The sequence below is a fragment of the Pan troglodytes genome, chromosome 14 (assembly GCF_028858775.2).
Source record: "Pan troglodytes isolate AG18354 chromosome 14, NHGRI_mPanTro3-v2.0_pri, whole genome shotgun sequence".
In the NCBI taxonomy this organism is placed as follows: Eukaryota; Metazoa; Chordata; class Mammalia; order Primates; family Hominidae; genus Pan; species Pan troglodytes.
This window is the reverse complement of record NC_072412.2, coordinates 102,129,895-102,149,408: the sequence shown is the minus strand read 5'-3', so window position 1 is coordinate 102,149,408 and position 19,514 is coordinate 102,129,895. Positions and strand designations below refer to the sequence as shown.

Below are 19,514 nucleotides of genomic sequence, written 5' to 3'. Positions count from 1 at the left end.
AGGTGATCCTATGAGGCGGTGGTCAGAAAAATACAAAAGAGCTTCAGAAAAGTAAAACGTGTTTAAGAGGAAGGACATTAAAAATATCATCCTAAGCCTCTGTACTTCTGTAATAGGTGTAATAGCATATGCATCTAAGCAATAAATACGTGCACACTGAATTGCTCCAAAACCATGGAAATAAACCAAATTCCATTTTTAATGCATGCAATAAACTTTCTCCCTAGGATATCAGTTAAGATTGCTCTAACTTTTAAAAAAATAACAGCTGACTTATTCTGTATTCCTATAGCTCAGAATAAATAGATCAACTAACTTTAAAGTTGGCAGGTTTACAGTTCTCCCAGAGAAGAGAAATTAAAGCCAAACTGAAGATAAAAAGTAAGTATTTTTATATTTATGAAGTCTTAAAATTACAGAGCTGAACATACAAGGTCAATACAGAGCTGGCATAGAGCTGAGCTAAATGCTTCCTACATTAGCCTTATTTCCTCAAGTGAGAAAGTATGCTCCGGGGGGTGGCGATGTGTGCTGAGCAGTAGGCGAGGATGGCTGTGGTTCTGAGGCTCTGTGCAAACTCTGCATCCTGAGTAAACATTTACAGTTAAATCCCCAACTCAAGGCTCTGGCTAAATCCCTTCCTAAAATTAGGTCAAAATGTGAATTGTGAAATACAATGCTCTCTTGAGTATTTACAAATGACAGTGTCTTTATTTGTTAATGACTTTGTGTTTATTTTTCTGTGTATTTGTGGTTTTTATCCGCCTACCCCCCAAGAGTAAGCTCCACAGGACAAGATCCATGCCTTTCTTGTCCTTAATCCCAGTGTTGAATACAATGTCTGCCAATGACAGTTTCTCAATAAAAACTTGTTGAATGAATACATACATTTTTATTCTTACTATGACCTCCTCAAGGGAGCTCACCAACCCTTGCACCTATCTCAATGCTCAGAAAGAAGAAAAAAACTCTGCTTGTTCATTAACCATAGAAGGACATCCAAGCACTGTAATGTAAGGTGTCACTTTCAAAGGTAACATTTTATTTGATCACTTTGAGAGCCTGTCTCCAAAGCATGGAGAAAGAATATTAATCTTCCTTATATTTGTCTCTCTGATCACTAGAAATTTATTAACATTTAATTGTCTTGAATTTGAATTTGGTTTTCAGGAAGCTTCAAAGAATTAGCATACTCTGAGTAAAACCTTGTAAGATATTAATTTTTGATCTCAAAGGGTAGTTAATTTAGGTTGTTTACATGACAGATTGGGACAGAGTTAAAGGTTAAATTCTACCTTTGAAGTCTAAAGATAACTGAAAGTTGATGTTAATAATTTTATAATTACTGAAACTATGATTAGAATTGTCTAAATATATCATGCTAGTAAAAGTGTCATATCATTCCTACTCACTCTCCCTGGGAGATGACCTGACTTTTGAATTTTCATTACCCCTAAAATTATCAGCTTCAAAACAGCATTTATGAAAAGAAATTAACATAAACATTTAAATGAGTTTTTTCTGAAAAGTTACTTGCTCATCTAAAACTGAAAGCCAACAATGAAATTACTTAAATTAATCATTCCTCCCTTCACTCAATACATAATTATGCCAAGTTTTGAGTATACAAGCAAAAACAAAAAAAAAACATAAAATATTGTCCCTGTATTTAAGGAGTCTGCTGCAGAAATCCATTTTTATATATTTGTTGATTTAATAAGTACTGGTGAAAAAGATGACATGGCTTCAGTCTACATTAGGCTGGAAGGTTCACAAGGTTGGGAGCATGTATTAGTCTGTTTTGCATTACTATAAAGGAATGCCTAAGACTGGGTAATTTATAAGGAAAAACCTTCATTTGGCTCACAGTTCTGCAGACTGTACAGACATGTCACCAGCATCTGCTCAGCCTCTGGTGAGGCCTCATGAAGCTCCTACTGATGGTGGAAGGTGGAGGAGGAGCAGGCATGTCACATGGCAAGAGAGGGAGCAGGAGAGAAAGAAGGGGGTTCCAGGCTCTTTTAAACAACCAGCTCCCACGAACTGACAGAGAACTCACTCATCACCAGGAGGACAGCACAAAGCCATTCATGAGAGACCCACCTCCACGACCCAAACATCTCCGACTAGGCCCCATCTGCAACATTAAAGGTCACATAACATGCAATTTGGAGGGGACACACAACCAAACCCTAACAGACCACATCCATAATGCTCACCATTGAATCGCTACTATGAGAAGCATAACAGTAACAAGTATGTATTAATATGTGATGCTTTTAAAGGCACTGTTGTTGCAGAAAGGCAAATGTGGAAATAGAGAACATACAATGTGACAAGTGAGATGACAAAAGAATGTACCTAGTGCATTATTGCCAGAAAGGAATACCGAAGTTGGCCTGCTGAAGTCAGAGAAGAAATTTCAGACACCATTGAGTGGAAGCACTATGAATAAGAAGGTGTCTCGGGTGGGCAGGCATGAGAGGGCGTTTCAGGCAGAATAAACAGAATGGGCCCAGGCATGGAAATATGGCAAGCTCAAAGACCATGAACATCTTGGTACAGCTATCGAGGTGCTACAGACACAATCAGAATTGTTCTCAGGCCTTCTCATAAACTGTTACCTGGGTAAAAACAATGCCTCTGAAAGTAATCTAAGTGAAAAATTATTATTGGGCTAAAGTTTATATTTTACAATGATTTAATCAAAGGACAGATAAACTTTGACTATAATTTATAAAACTAAAGAGCATTCACTTTAAATATTAGTATTTTTTATTACTTCTAGAAAAACAATTTAACAATTTCTATTCAAGCCTGCAATCAAATCAGAGCCACAGCTGTCCCTTGATATAATGAGGATTTAATATTCCAATCTACTGTTCTCTGATAAAGCCAGCTTCAAAAACTCCAAACCTCATGCCACCATTTCTTCCCAGTCTGATAAACTATCTATTTGAAAAACACAAATAGATGAACACTTGCATTCAACCACACATAAACCATGGATGCTACAGGCTACAGAAGTTCTTTATTCTGCATACACATCCAGGAATCATTTTTATTGAGTGCCTCAAAAGAATAAAACCAAAAAAAAAAGGGAGGTCTGGTCAGTCTTGGAGAACTGGAGGAGTAAAACCAGCCCCCTGCTTTGGGATAAAACTGTGAGGAGGTGAGGAGAAAGGGCAACAAGGGTGCTAATGTACCTCAAACTGCACCGTATGAGGAATGGCTGAAGGCCCGAGAGGTTCAGGTTGAAGAACTGTGTCTCTAGGGGAGTAACCATAACTGGCTTCAAGTGTTTGTAAGGAGAGTGTGAGGGTTGATTGTATGTGTCAATTTGACTGGGTCATGGAGTGTCCAGATACTTAGTCAAACATGATTCTGTATACTTCCACAAGAGTGTTTTTGAATGAGATTAGCGTTTAAATCCATAGACCGAGTAAGGCAGATTGCCCTCTCTCACGTGGGTGAGCTGAAAGTCTACACAGAACAAAAGGCTGACGCTCTCCCAAATAACAGACAATTCGCCTGTCTGACCTGATGACCTTCAAACTAGAATAATAGCAGTTTCTGGTTCTAAAGCAGTCCACGACCTGCAGATTTCAACTAGGAGGCTGGCTCTGCAGATTTTGGACACAAGCCAATTCTTTATTTGATGACAGATGATAGACAGATAGATAGACATACACATAGGTAGACAGATACAGAGATAGATTCATACATACATACATGTGCACTTGAGTCCATACCTCCTATTAGTTCTGTTTCTTTGGAGAATCTTGACTAATACACAAAGCAATAATGAAGACGAAATAGTATGAGAAAACAGGAAAAGCTGAGATAGTAAAAGACAGTTTGGGGTGACAATGCATAAGCCAGTTTACATGAGCAGAGCTCTTACAGGGATATGGTGTGAAAGAAGATGGAAAAGTGAAATTGGTGCTGTGGGATTGATTCCTGCAGATGTCCATGTCCCTGGATGTCTCTGAGTGAGGGGGGGCATTGATAAGCAAGGTGCGTCTGGATGTGACGTGTAACCTACTGAAGGAGGAAGAGTCTGGAGGCCCAGGTTTGGTCATCATGTGAGGAAGATGGAGTTCCTCTATATGAACCCAATTTTCAATCAAAAAGAACTGGAAAATGTTTTGGGTTAAAAGTTAGGTTGGCCAAGGAGGTGGGAGGCACGGTGTGGGGGGCGTGCAAGAGAAGCAACACTTCAAACAAAACAAAATCATTGAACAAAATGTAAAAAGATTAGGTTTGTTTTTCTGTAAACATTACACTCTTGCAACTTCTGCGCTTTTCTGCATTTCTCCTAAATAAAGCTGCACAGTGAAGAAGAATTGTTATGACTTCCTTGGGTGCCTCTGTGACAGCTTCATCTTTCAAGCAAATCTCTAAGATTAAAAAAAAAAAAGATTATCGGGCCTTAAAACACCCCATGTACTGTAAGTCGTTTAAGCCAAGAACAAACTACAGACCAAGCAATGCTAAGCACTAAAACTGGAACCTTCCCCATCGTAGCAGTAAACACGTTACTCATATAGATACGCTGGCCAAACTCCAAACAACTTATGCCACAAACGAAGATGAGGCAAAACAATCAAGGTGGCAGATAAAGCAGTGACACTATACAAAGAGAAGAATTAATTTAAATGTTCTTCAGACATACCTGAGCCAAATTCTCTTTCTCTTTCTCTTTCTTTGTAAGCCTTTAACTTTTTAAACAAGGAAACCACTAAAGTTAATCTAAGGGAAAGCTATTCTATCACATTTAAGTTTTAAAATAAATATTAAGAAATTAATAAATATCAAATTAACATAGTACCTGTCATTTAACACTAATGAAAGATATTATTGATGGTAGGGCTATTCTCAGCATCATTTAGTGAATAAGGAAATACTAGACTGAGGGGCTGGGCAAACCCAAAAAGGAGAAAAGAAATGCTAGAATTGTTGATGGATTGCCTTGAGCTAATTTTGGTGCCAAGTTGATGTCCTGATATCAACAGCTACCTAAGCCAAACCCAAGCATATCTTAACTTGCACACATGCCCTGCACTATCTAATTGTTCTTTCCAGAGTTCATTTCTTTAGGTAATATTTATTGTTCCCTAAGAGAGAAGCTATTCCCAGTATCTCCTCACTTCCAATAGCACGTATTAGCTTTCACCAACTTACTCACATAAGACAGCCCAACTGTTGCCAGGAGTAATGGAACCACAAGACCTTGAGAAGTAAAAGTCAAACTGCTATACCATTTTGTTTCTATAACTTACCATTTTCTTTCTGGCATCAGGGGTGGGCTACCCAGACCATATTCTCCTGCTAACATTTGTAAAGGTAAATACAAGAGGTGCATAGCTAGAACAACTGTGGACTCTGCTGTCCCTCTAGGAATTTTCCTTGCATGGTCCCAGGCCGATGCCGAAATATGTATTCTAGGGTAAATGCCCATTGTGACTTGGGAGTTTATTTTAAATTGAATCTTTAATATGCAAACGTGAGATTCACCTGGGGCACCATAAGAATGAAATCTATCCTCCATCCTGTCTTGCGCTCTTACATTAAAAGGAAGAAGAGTAATTTTTAACACATCCCTACAATGGTTTTAAGCAAATTCTTCAAGCTAGGCAAATTATTTTTGTGTTAAAATTTTTCAACCCCATAAAAACAGGAGTGAATTTATGTGGCATTTTAAAACGATGTTAGGCACATTGTAAAGCTATTTCATCTCATTTATAAAGAAGAGTGAACATAAAAACAGGCCATGGCATAATTAATAGTGAAATGATTTATAGCACCAACTCCTCCATACATATTTATGCATTTTCTATAGTCTAGTGCAAGTTCTTCCCCTCCAGACCCTCAATCCCTGCCCTTGCCAAAGGAGAGAAGTACTATCAAGTGAAACTCGTAATACGGAGCTTAAATTATGTTTCACACACAAGTGTGAACACACACACACACACCCCTGTAATGGTTCTCTAGAATTTTCTGAAGGGCCCTAAAGAATTCTATTATCCAGGTTCCACTCCTAAAGGTTCTGCTTGAATTGGTCTGTGGGGGGGCAGCCTGGGGCATTGAGATTTTTGAGTTTCAGAAGAAGCCCAGCTTGAGACCTACTATCTATGCTAAAAGGATATTAATATTATTAAGCAAAGTTACAATGTGCAATTTAAATCACCACTGTTACTAAATAACTTGAATAATAAACTCAGAGACCATACTGTAAGGCCATTCCATTTCTACTTCACCCTTCCATTTACGATTTACTGCAAATTCAACAAATATTTCTTGAGTGCCCACTATGTGCCAGGCACTGTGCTAGACCCTGGAGATACAAACATAAATAAGACAGACATGCCCTGTCTGTTCAAAATGTAGAGTTCAGCAGACATTTGTGGACTGCTTTTTCTACTTCCTGTTTCCCAGCTAACGTTCTACCTGTTCTTAATATCTGTGGATGGTATCCGCTGGCTCTCGAAGTAGCTATCGGATTTTCCTACTTGGAACCTCTGTTTTTAAATTCCTTAGGAACACAGATGAAAACCAATGAACTGATATATCTTTACGATGGCAATAAGAACACAGGTAATAAACAGATTTTGAAACTAATTAACATTTCAAAGAATCACCTGAAAGACAATAGGATACATTATCTCCTTATAGAGATTTGGTTCTCTCTTCTGAAGTTATGAGAGAAACAAAAGTTCAGCACAAACTATACTTACTACGCTTAAGTCTGATCTCCACTGGAAGTAGAGTACTGAGTTACCCCACTCTTCTTCTGCCCATGATCATCAAGGTGGGCTTCAGTATAATTTGAGATAAACTCTAAAATATTTCCTAGGTTTTTCAAAAGCATAGTCTTGCCTATGAAGGGAGTGCAAAATAGCAAATATGCCAGCGTTGGTCATAGAAGGATGTCATTTAATTTCTCTTTACTATGTTCAGCTGAAAAGTCTGCTCACAATGGTTTGATGAGGCAAATGGAAATAATTACTCCATTTTTATGGGGATAACATGAGCACAATAAGCTGAGTTATCAAACTTACGATCCAGATAACTAGCAGAAATGTAAGCAAACACTGACTCAAAAGACAAATGAATTTTAGTCCTACATAGAACCCACCATGACTTCCTCATGGCTGACACAGGCTGCATAAATAATGCCAGCAAGACTTAGATAGCATTATACAGCTATGTTCTCACACATTTCTATTATATATTCACCAGGCAAGGAGCGCATTTTCTATTTTTTTAGTTAATAAACACTCATCTGATTCCCTCTAGAATACTAATTTTGAAAGGAGTTTCTTTATTTGTATAATTTTCAAGTATTTCTTCTAGTGCAAGCTTCATTTTAAAGCAATACATTTGTGAATTTCTTAATGAGGCTCATTTTTAAATAATATAATGAGCCAGATTTTCTCCAGTGCCCAAGTCACTTCCTGGTAATTACTGAGCCTTCCAGGCCATAGTAATTTACCACTCACCATGCTCCATCAGACATTCACCAGAGAGGACGGCACTTCGGAAGGTGATGAAAACTTTATGCACAAATAAGAGAGGAGAAAGATGAGAGGGTCAACCCTGAAAAATATATTCATACTTTGAATTTTTCCATATTGTGGGTCAAAAAAGACTAAAAAGAGTTGTCACAAAGATCATAATAATAACTTGAATAAAATAAAGGTAATAATGATTTACATTTTACAGATCTGTTCAAGCCCCTATTTGATCATTTTCAGTGACAAAGTGCTCACTTTTTTGTTAAATAGCTTGTTCCACTGTTGGACTGTTCTAGTTTGAAATTCCTATCCGTCTGCCATCAATTGTCCTGTACAACATGGTTTCTACCAACTCATTCTTCCACACACTAGCCATGTAAATATTGGAAGTAACTTATGTCTACCATGAGCCTTCTCTTTCTGTATTAAATTCTTCAGTTCCAGAAACAGTTCATTATATTACATAGTTTTCAGATGCCCTTGCACTGGAGCCAACGTACTTTGAATGCTCTCTGGTTTATAAGTATCCCTGTCAGTGAGTTAGTCCCCAAATTAGACGCAGTGTTCCAGATTTGAGTTTATCAGTGGGAATATCAGATTTCAGTGGGATGTTTATCAGATGTCAGTGAGAATATATCGTCCCTGGTTCTAGGCACTTGCCCTTTTGTTGCTATGCCATTCTGTGGATGTAGGGTGAGTTCATGGTCTACTGATGCCCTTAGGGTCTTTTCAGATCGACTACTGTCAAGTTATGCCTGATCTCCCTTATCCTGAACTAGTGCCAATAAGGTTTAGAATTATATATATATATATATCCCCATCATATCATATATCCATGGTTGAAACACATCATTCCATCCTATTAAGAAAAAAAAATTTGATTCTGTTATCTATTTTTGGCCTGATGTATTCAACATTTTTAATAGGTCATAAGAAGAGATGCTTTAAAACATATTTGTCATCCTTCATAGTTTGTGTTATGCCCAAAACTGATAAGTATGTTTCCTATGTAACTGAAGCACAATCAGCCACACTTTCCTGGAGAGTTATTTGGAGAGAGGAATGAGTCCTGAAACTGATTCCCTTCAAATAAAGATGAAAGGAGAATGCCCAGGTCAAGAAATTGGCTTGGCTTCGGATCTAATGGGGAAAAATATTAATAGTAAAGTTTCTGTTCAACCTTTGTATAGCTAAGAGATGATCCATAGGGAGAAGGCAGGCCTGAAATAGTTCTATCTTTTATATCCCTAAAGATTCCAGTGTAAAGAGCAAACATCTGCCAGTCAAGAAGACTCATGAAGTTGTTAAATGGTTTCTTTGGTGTGGGCAGGGGCATCTGTGAAGACTGTGCTTCTTTTTCTCAATGTGTCTTCTGACTGCTCTGAGAATTACTCTTGGGGCTGAGTGTCTATTTGGATCCTGTGATCACCCAGTGGATGACAACCAGATGAGCAGACAACCTGCACCACACGATGACAGGGAAACCTTGACCCAATCAGACCTGGGGGAGGATGACTGAAGTACAGCAGGAGATTATTCTAGACTGAACAAATCAGGTAGTGAGAAATGCACTGCTGGGAGCTGCTGCATCCTCCATAATCTGTACGGGAGATAGGAAGATAAATAAATTCCTTTCTGTTCATGGTGGTGGCAATCCCTAAGGGGAGCCAAACAACAGATATGTAAAGATAGGGACATGGTATGCGATGAATGAAAAGTGTTTTTTCCTCAGAGCTCTCATTGGTTTCTGAAAGAATCTTATTTGATTATTTTTAATTGTGTCTCTCCTACCACCAGAATATAAATCTCCTTTTGAGCAGGAACCACCATCATATCTCCTCTCATTGTCCCAGCATCTAGAACACTGAACAGAGAAGTACTCAGTTACCACATTTGGCTACAAAGATAGGTTGAAAGATGGACTGAGATGGGGCAGAACTTGAAAGTGGCAGAGCAAGGACCTAGACTATGTCCCTGAGAAAATACCTCCTAGAGATTGACCGTTGTAGTCCTCTTCCCCATAGGACATACTTGAATGATCTTGAGTGGAGGTCATGTGAGCAGCAAAAGGGTAGAGTGGTGGAGGTGAATGCAGTCACTCTCACACTTACCAGTTTGCTGAAGTTCATGAACAAGAAGATATAACAAATATAGGGGGCTGTGGCTGGGAGGTGTCAGAACAGTCAAGGAGTGAAGCAAATCCCCTTGATTGCATTAGGAGTAATATGAGAACAAGTTCCCCCTTCCCAAATATGCCAGAAAAGGTGGACCCTTGAAAGTGTGGGAGGCTGTTACTTTGTTAGATTATGTATTTATGTAATTACATAAAAATATCAGTGGGGCTGCAGATATATTTTAGGGTGACATGAATCTAATATTTTGCATACAGATATTTTAGTGAAAGGAGCCCAACTGACTCTATTATCATACTGCCCAATTTCTCCCTACCCACCAGGAGCATGTCCATATTGGGAGAAAGCTGCTGGCTAGCTCAATGAATAAAGCTAAACTCTATCTATGGGTAATGGTTTTTCCCTTCATCTGCCAGTCCAGTAATGCTACAAATACAAGGAAGTAACTGGTCATGTGTTGTTCTTAATGAGCCAGGGACCATCTCTTTCTTATGTAATTGTTAAAACATATTAGTTAAGTATTTATCCCAGAGGCTTTCTGCCCCTAGGGATTTTTGAATCAAAAAGGTTTCAGATCTGTAGATATGCATAACTAATACACAGGAGGTAAAAGTGTTTTGATCCAATAATAGTAAGAAAGAAAGCAAACACAAAACTCCCAGAAAATGTACACTATGCTAAACTTTACTCCCATACTGTTCTATTTCAATTGACATAAGAAAAGCAACTGGTAAATTGTGGAACTGCTTCTAAATCAAATGATAGGATGAGTTGTAGTCTACCAGGAAAATCACTCTTATAAATAATTTGGGAATGATGAAGATAATGTTATGTTTTGGGCATCATAGTTGCAAGCCATGGCATACTGGGCAAACGTTCTTATATATTCCATGAAGTCACAGAGTATCAGTTGGCTGGGGGAAGCACCTCCCATTTGGCCCTAGGCAGACGTTATATCATCCCATTTTCAGAAGCTTCTCAGTAAAGTTATCATTCTCATTACATTTTGCATTTTTATACCACCTGTAATCATAGCTCCCAGGCACTATATACGTTGTTAATTTATTATAGTCATTTCAATTTTGCTAGTTAACTCTCAGGTCTCCTTATGTGTTAAGCCCTAAAATCAGCAGGAAGAACTGAAACTCTTAAATACCCAAATCCCCGTACATTTTCAGGAACCAGAAGACCTGGGTTCTAATACTGTTTTTTGTACTAATCAGCTCTATGACTCCAGCAAGTCACTTCTTTCTGGGCCTCAGTCTCATGGGTAAAATGTCAGACTTGATCTAAATGGGGCTGGGCACAGTGGCTCACACCTGTAATCCCGGCACTCTGGAAGGCTAAGGCGGGTGGATCATTTGAGGTCAGGAGGTCAAGACCAGCCTGGCCAACATGGTAAAACCCCGTCTCTACTAAAAATACAAAAAATTAGCCAGGTGTGGTGGCGGGCACCTGTGATCCCAGCTACTTGGGAGGCTGAGGCAGGAGAATCACTTGAACCCGGGAGGCAGAGGTTGCAGTGAGCCGAGATCGCACCATTGCACTCTAGCCTGGGAGAGAGAGTGAGACTGTCTCAGAAAAATAAATAAATAAAAATAAATTAATAAACAAATGGCCTCTAGTATCCTCCCCAGCTCTAAGATTTTTGGGCTTTGTATAACAGAGCTCTCAGGAATAAGTCTGACATATATCTGCGCATAGATGGAGATTAATCTGTTCCTGAGGTCACTCTGACTCTACACTCCTTCAGTGCATCATCCATTCTGGTGCTGCCAGCTGTCAGCTCCCTGTGGAGGACTCTGTGTCAGATCTAATTCCAGAAGGTCCTCAGAACCAGAAATAAATAGGAATGCCTAGGGCTAATTTAGACGTCTGAAACTAAGCAAAGAGAAGTGATTCCTTTATGAAATTTATTTTAGAACAAAAATGGTTTGCAGAATGAAGTGAAGGAACTGGCATTAAGTTACAAGAGCATGTTAGTAATTAATGGCATGGCTTAAAATATCAAGTTAAGACATTATTCTCAGTGAAGAATCCATTAACCAAATCTAAACAAGGCTGATAAAGGCTCCTTTGCCTAAGGAGGGAGTGGCCTATTAGAGTGGTTGGGAGGAGGGTTGGAAGACATCCTTAAATGTTTTCTGCTATTCACATGCTTATAATTTTGCAGATAAAATGGATCCAATGTAAGTGAAGGGACAAGTTAAGCAAGCAAAAGACAAGCAGATGTATACATTCACAAGCTTATGATAAATATTTGGGCATTTTAATTAAGTTTTATACCTGAGTGCTGTAAAAACCTTAGAATGGGCATTTAGGGAAAGGTAAAATTTGTCTTGGAAAGTGGCTTACAAGAAATAAATATAAAACATTTATTAGGAAGTGACTGGGCAGAAATGCAATCAGGCTGAACTTGCCAAAGAGTTAAGTGGGTAGTAGGGTGTAGAGCAGTGCTCACCATGCAGCAAGACCCAACCTCCAGGAAAAGTTCAAAACTTTATCTGGTAATCTCCAAGTGAGTTTTCAATGTTGTGTAACTATGAAAGAGTTATCTGTAGAGATGGGGTTTTAGCCAGCAGCCACTATCCACTTGTCAGGCCTGTCAATGGCCTATACCCAACATTCTGGTCTTGTCACTCATCAGGAAGACTCAGAGCATGAAGCAATAAGGTAGATTCTCACATGGAGAATGTTTAGTCCCTGGGCTACAGGAAAATACCAGGCACATTTATTGCATGGGCCATAAGGGAGTAGTTGAAGATATTAACAGGGAACTGGTAGAACAAGCGGATGTGTCCAAATACAAAAGGAAGCCACCGTGGCTTTCTGAACCTAGGGGTGGTTCACTGGGGGAACTAAATACCTATTAATAAGCAGCCAATTATCCATCAGAATGTTTCTCTTTTCAATTCCAGGAATAAATTAAAATGGTGGAAAAATAATGAAGAACTACTGAAAAATAAACAGACTTAAAAATGAGTGCCCGGGCTCACGCGTGTAATCCCAGCACTTTGGGAGGCTGAGGCGGGTGGATCATCAGGTCAGGAGTTCAAGACCAGCCTGGCCAATACAATGAAACCCTGTCTCTACTAAAAATACAAAAAATCAGCTGGGTATGGTGGCAGGTGCCTGTAATCCCAGCTACCTGGGAGGCTGAAGCAGGAAAATCACTTGAACCCGAGAGGCAGAGGTTGCAGTGAGTGGAGATCTCACCACTGTACTCCAGCCTGGGTAACAGTGTGAGACTCCATCTCAAAAAGAAAAAAAAAAAAAAGTGTCCAAACTGAGTTGCGCAAATGCTTTCATTGGGTTAAATTTTATAGTCGTAGTCATAGGATGGAGACACATTGGAGCTCAGATTAAGGTTTACAGAGAACACTAGTGAAACAATGAATGCTAGGAGAGAACATAAACTGACAGAAAGTGTTTTCTAAGTTTATACTTTCCCTATTTTCTCTATGTTCCTATTTCTAACCAGTATGGCCAAAGTATAAAAGCACCTACTCTGTTGGCCACTTTTTTCCAGATTCACTGGACATAATTCTGATTTGAAAATACTTCCCTGAGAAACCCTTGGAGAGTAAGCCACTACTACGCCTAGATAATAGCACCGCCCAAGCAGATACTGGAGCAGAAGAAAAATGTTGAGATCACGTGAAAAACACAGAACAAGGGATCTGTCCAAATAGCATCAATAGACAATTGGAAATACAGAATCATCTCTGACCCAAGTCTTTTGTAACCTACCCTTACCAAGAAAGAGTGGAAATGGTATAAATTCCACTGAAAAAGCAAAAGGCGCAAATATTTTTAGATAAGATTTTTCCCAATTTATCTTGAATTTTCTATGCGGTATAGATACTTCTGAAATCGATTTTCATGTGCTTAGCTGGGCATGGTGGCTCACGCCTGTAATCCCAGCACTATGGGAGGCCGAGGCAGGCGGATCACTTGAGGCCAGGAGTTCAAGACTAGCCTGGCCAACATGCCAAAACCCCATCTCTACCAAAAATTCAAAAATTAGCCGGGCATGGTGGCATGTGCCTGCAGTCCCAGCTACTCAGGAGGCCAAGGCATGAGAATCACCTGAACCCAGGAGGCGGAGGTTGCAGTGAGCCAAGATCGTGCCACTGCACTCCAGCCTGGGTGACAGAGTGAGACCCTGTCTCAAAAATAAATAAATAAATTTTCATGTGCTCAAATGTTTCACTGGGATATATCATAATATTTTAAAACAAAACTATTTTCCTCTTTCAAATTGTTAGTAAATTTATAATGCATTAGATCTCTATAATTAATATATAAGGCAAGAGAAAGGCATGACTATCATCATTTATTCTCTCAAAGTATGATTGGACTTACTGCATAAATTATTCACATATTCTACTAGCACAATAAAATAGCATCTGTTTCTGCATGAATCACATTATTTATTTGGAGCATGTAGTGAAGTTCCTTTAAAATGCTTTGCTAATATGCTGGACAGGGGACCTCAGGCTCTAATTCATGTTTGGGTCCTCCTATTTGGAAGTACACAGTGTAAGCATTACAGTTGCGTCAGTCTCTGGTTTATTTGCATCCATTATAGGTGAAGCATAACCTTCAAGATATGCCAGGCATTGGGCAGAACTGTAAGATTGAAGGGAGGAGTGACTTTATCTCATGCTCACCTCTTCTTCTGGTATCCTTTTTCCCCTTTGAAACCATCACTGTCCACCTGCATCTCCCACCATGATGAATCTCTATTTTACCCTATGCCTTTGCAAACAGAGGCAGACTCTCTCCCACTCTCATTTATAAAACAGACACTTCTGACACTCAACTTACCATAAAAAATGTATCAGTCCTAGCATTGGTTCACTGATTAGTGTCATTGCTTTTTGAGACACATTAATGAAATTAACTGATCCAGGATAAAATGATTTCTAATGTCATATTGTATTTAACATTTAACTGAGAATAACACCCTACTTCTAGTCATTAAGTAAGTCAATGATATAAGTATGCATGAAACATGTCCCCTATCCTTAGAGATGTTTACAATCTTAGAAGTTTTAGGGAAAGAAACAAATGCATGTAAGAAATAGAATAAATGATTTTAATGGGCAGAAGAAGCACAGAGAAATCAATGCCTAATAGGGGATTAACATGGAATTAATTGCAACTGGGAGTGAAAACCACTTTTCTGTTATGACTCTCATTATAGAGTCTTCCTCAGGTATAGGAGGTGATATGGTTTAGCTGTGTCCCCACCCAAATCTCATCTTGAATTGTAGCTCCCATAATTCCCACATGTTGTGGGAGGGACCCCTGGGAGATAACTGAATCATAGGGGTGGTTTCCCCCATACTGTTCTCATGGTAGTTAAGTCTCACAAGATCTGATGGTTTTATAAGGGGTTTCCTCTTTCTCTTCGTTCTCATTCTCTCTTGCCTGCTTCCACGTAAGATGTGCCTTTCACCTTCCACCATGATTATGAGGCCTCCCCAGCCACATGGAATTGTGAGTCCATTAAACCTTTTTCTTTATAAATTACCCAATTTTGGGCATGTCTTTATCAGGAGTGTTAAAACAGACTAATACAGGAAGCAAGAGAGAAGTGCTTTACTCTAACTACCAGAGTATGGGCTTCGCAGAGGATTCTTACATCTTACACAGGGCAGGTGCCTGATAAATGTTTAAATAATGACTATTAAAATGAGAAGAGGCTAAAATGGACCACCTGTATAGGTAGGTGGAAGATTTCCAATCCCCCCCAAAAAAGTGGGCTGTTGGCATACTACTGAAACCACACAACTTTGGTGGTTTCTGCATAAGACAGTATTTTTGCATAAACATCTCCAGAGAAAGTATTACTAGTCATGGGCTCTTTGAGATCCCTGAGGGCCACATTCTACCTGGCTGTTTCAGATTATCCTGAAAAACGGTAGAGGGTGGCAAGCACCAATCTGTCCCTTGAGGACACAGTTTTCCACCTTTCTTGGCCAACTGAAGCCAGTATCCCAGGCATGACATTGCCTCTCCTCTCTCCAACCACAGATAGAGAAGAGCCACAGTCTCCAGCTGTCTACAAAGAAACGAATGCTCCCAGCTAAAACTGCCCTTTATATTTGATCATTCTGGACCTGTACAGAATTTTTCTCTAAGCATCCCTGTGTGTGTTATGCACACAGAGGGAGAGCATCTTATTTTTATGTTGTCTATAATAAATTATAAGTGTAACAGCAGGAGCTTTTTCAATACTATTTGTAAATGCAGCCAGAGGCTATTAAGTGATTGCTGTATCAAATAAATATAATTAGTAAATAGCAAAATAACATGTTTTGTAAACTGCCTTTGGAAATATGTGATTAGACCAAAGACAACGATTTCTGCCAAAGCTTCTAAGTGTTTCCAAGAGATACCAGGAAAAGGCTTTAACAATTTTTATAACAACTTCGAAAAATGTTCATGTAAATCTGCTAAGAAGGTAGACAGTACTCAGTCCAAACTCCCTTTGAATGCTTCACGTTGAAAATTTAAGCATGGGGGTACACATAAGGGCCCATCATAATTTTTCCAGGGGAGTTAAAATGTGCTTGATTATTGACTATAAGTTTTTAAATTGGCATTTGATGAGGTTAAAAAGAAGGAGGTATAAATACAACTCCATGTGCACAGTGCTCTCACGCTGTAGAGCTATCTCAATTAGTAACACTTTAAATTATTCCAGCAAGTCAATCAGTTTGGAGGGAGGTGAACTCATCCTGCCTTTCCCTCTTGCTGGTGTTAGGAAAGGGACTTTGCTTCTCAACAGCAATGTGCTTCTCACTGTCTGGCAATGAACACAGAAGAGTCACCCAAACCCACTGAATCTTCCTCTAGAAGATGCATTATGTTTGTCCCTTACTCATATTCCCTCATCTGCTACCTGTTATCTCATTTCCCAGCCTCTCATCCCCCATTACATTAATTATTCACTTTTATATGTGATTCCCTGATGAAGAACCAGATCTCCATGCGTATGTATCAAGCCACAAGTTCAAACCTTACCTAGATTTCAAGATTCTCCAATTTTTGTTTTTTTGAGACAGAGTCTCACTCTGTTGCCCAGGCTGGAGTGCAATGGTGAGATCTCGGCTCACTGCAACCTCCATCTCCCGGGTTCAAGAGATTCTCTTGCCTCAGCCTCCTGAGTAGCTGGGACTACAGGCATGTGCCACCATGCTCAGCTAATTTTTAGTATTTTTTTAGTAGAGACAGGGTTTCACTGTGTTAGCCAGGATGGTCTCGATCTCCTGACCTCATGATTCGCCCGCCTTGGTTTCCCAAAGTGCAGGGATTACAGGCATGAGCCACCATGCCCCGCCAAGATTCTCCAACTTTTAACTCCACCCATACCTATAGAATAATCTTCTACGAATCCCCAATCAAACCTTCTTCTACTAAAGTCAGGCCTGTCTCCTTCATGTCCCATTCCTGGATTCATGTTTCTACCCCAGTCCCAGGCACACTTCTATTTCCACATTATTCAGGACTCTCTGCCTACAATGACTTACCCTCCAAGGCCTAGATATGTTCCCACTAAGTCAGGTTTCTCGATACACAGCTGGGCAGGCCTTACTTTGAAATGCTATGCTTTCACAGTCTGTTCTGCATTCCTCTTTTTTGTTTGTTTGTTTTTCAGACGGAGTCTCGCTCTGTCACCCAGGCTGGAGTGCAGTGGCGTGATCTCTGCTCACTGCAACCTCTGCCTCCTGGGTTCAAGGGATTCTCCAGTCTCAGCCTCCCTAAGTAGCTGGGGCTATAGGCACACAGCACCACACCTGGCTAATTTTTGTATTTTTAGTAGAGACAGGGTTTCACCATGTTGGCCAGGCTGGTCTTGAACTCCTGACCTCAGGTGATCCACCTGCCTCAGCCTCCCAAAGCACTGGGATTACAGGAGTGAGCCACCGTACCCGGCCTCTTCTTGTATATTGTTCCTGTATGTGTGGCTTTTTCCTTGTCTTCTGTGGCAATGCCAAGACTGGTGCTGAGAAAACAGCATATAAATAGTGACAACCACAATGGTGATGATGATGACAATGATGGAAGCTAACGCATGTTGATTCTTCATGTATGGAGGCCCTGTGCCAATCAGTATTAATAAATTATTGCATTTAGACCCCCTAACAACCACACGGGATGGATGGGATTAAATACACCATTTAAAACTGAGACATATAAAAGTCAGTTTGATTAGCTAGTCATCAAAACTGAATTTCAAAGAAGTGGGTATACATAATTATCCTGCAGATATTTAATAATACAGCCAGTATATATATCTGGATTACATTAGAAAAGAGATGGCTCTAAATCCTAGATTAGAACATTCCACTGAGTTCCATGAGCATCCATTTGCTCACCCATTCCTTTGACATACAGGAATCCAGCCCAGTCTATGTGTCATATGCTCTAGGGCTAAAAAATACATCAATAAAATGGTCCCTGCCCTCAAACAGCTCACCGACTTGGCAGTCCACAAAACTGTGTCTGTGGTCTTATTTCCCCCTAACTTGGAGTCTGAGGGAGGAATAATGTGTGATGTTAGAGAAGAAACATTTTAAAAACAGCTGAGATCCAAGAGTCATTTGGGGGCTGGAGAAGCAATGCCTGATGGGCGGAATGAATGATGAGAAAGGGAAGGTGTGTGTAAGGAAAGGATGGATAGGGCAAGTGACTATGACAGCTCTCACAGAAACTTCTGGAAAAGCAAAGACCAAGTAAAGAGTTCCAGAAAAATCATCTCTGGACCCCCTGGGGCAGTATGCTAAAGCCTATATTTATCTGTCCATAGCAGAGGTGTGAATGCCTGCAAAGACCTCAAGGCCGGATCAAATGAGACTGTGCTTCTTTCCAGTTTGGGGCCTCTGGGGATGACGTTAATACCGAGCACTTAGTCATCATGTTTGATGGCTTCCGTGGCCTCATTTATCAAGGATCTATAGTTAAATTTAATTTTCATGTGAGTGGAGGACAGCCATGGCAGCCCAGCTCCTTGTTGCTGATCTGCCCCCGTTGATGTCTTCTGAAGTGGAAATGATGGATGCCACATGTTCTGGCTGTGATTAAATTTGCTTTGACAAAGCAGCATGGAAATCAGATTTTCAATAGACTTCTGTATTTCACCTAGTGCTGAGTAAACAGATGCAGAACATAATGCTTGCATGGCTGTCAGGCCGATAGCTAATTCATTGTGGCCATCTAATCAGGCTGTCCATTAAATTATTATTTGTCAATAACATGCAGGATCATTTCTGAAACTCTGAGGAATGAGAAGCTTGTTTTTAAGTAAATAAATGTGGAGGGCTTGACAACATCAGGGGTTTTTCTTAGGAGGGTCCAAATAACTCATCAGTCTCTGTGTCTCTACTCCCCTGAAGAATCAAAGCACCATTTAAGAAGTTTTTAGTTTCTCTTCGCTTGGCTCCCATTTCAAATGCAAGCAATATCATCCAATTACAACAGAGAATGAAGCTACAAACATTGACACTTCAGCTTCCCCAGTTTATCTTTAAAGGAGAATGAAGCAGAAAATCACATTAAGTATGCATCTTATGTTAGAGCTTTTAACCTCCTGCCTAGAAATGCTGCGTGCAGACCACCTCCTGGAAACAGCTTCCACTTTAGGGAAACACTGGAGACAGCTTGGTCTTATCAGGCAAGCAAAAGTGGCTGAGAATATGATTGTCTATGCTTGCTCCCCTCCCACCCTCTTTTTGTTCCATCAGTGGTTTAAGTAGACAATTGGGTCCCTAGTATTATTAGGAAAGGTCCTCTTTGTTATCCTGGCACAAATTTTCTCCTGTAGCCTCATTCTCAAATTCAGACCTCCATGCTT

The 19,514-nt window shown here is 39.8% G+C and overlaps 1 protein-coding gene across 1 annotated transcript in view; it reads right to left on the bottom strand.

The window, feature by feature from the left end:
• The window catches only part of HS6ST3 (heparan sulfate 6-O-sulfotransferase 3), a 741,439-nt gene that overhangs the window by 287,482 nt on the left and 434,443 nt on the right, over nt 1–19,514 (bottom strand).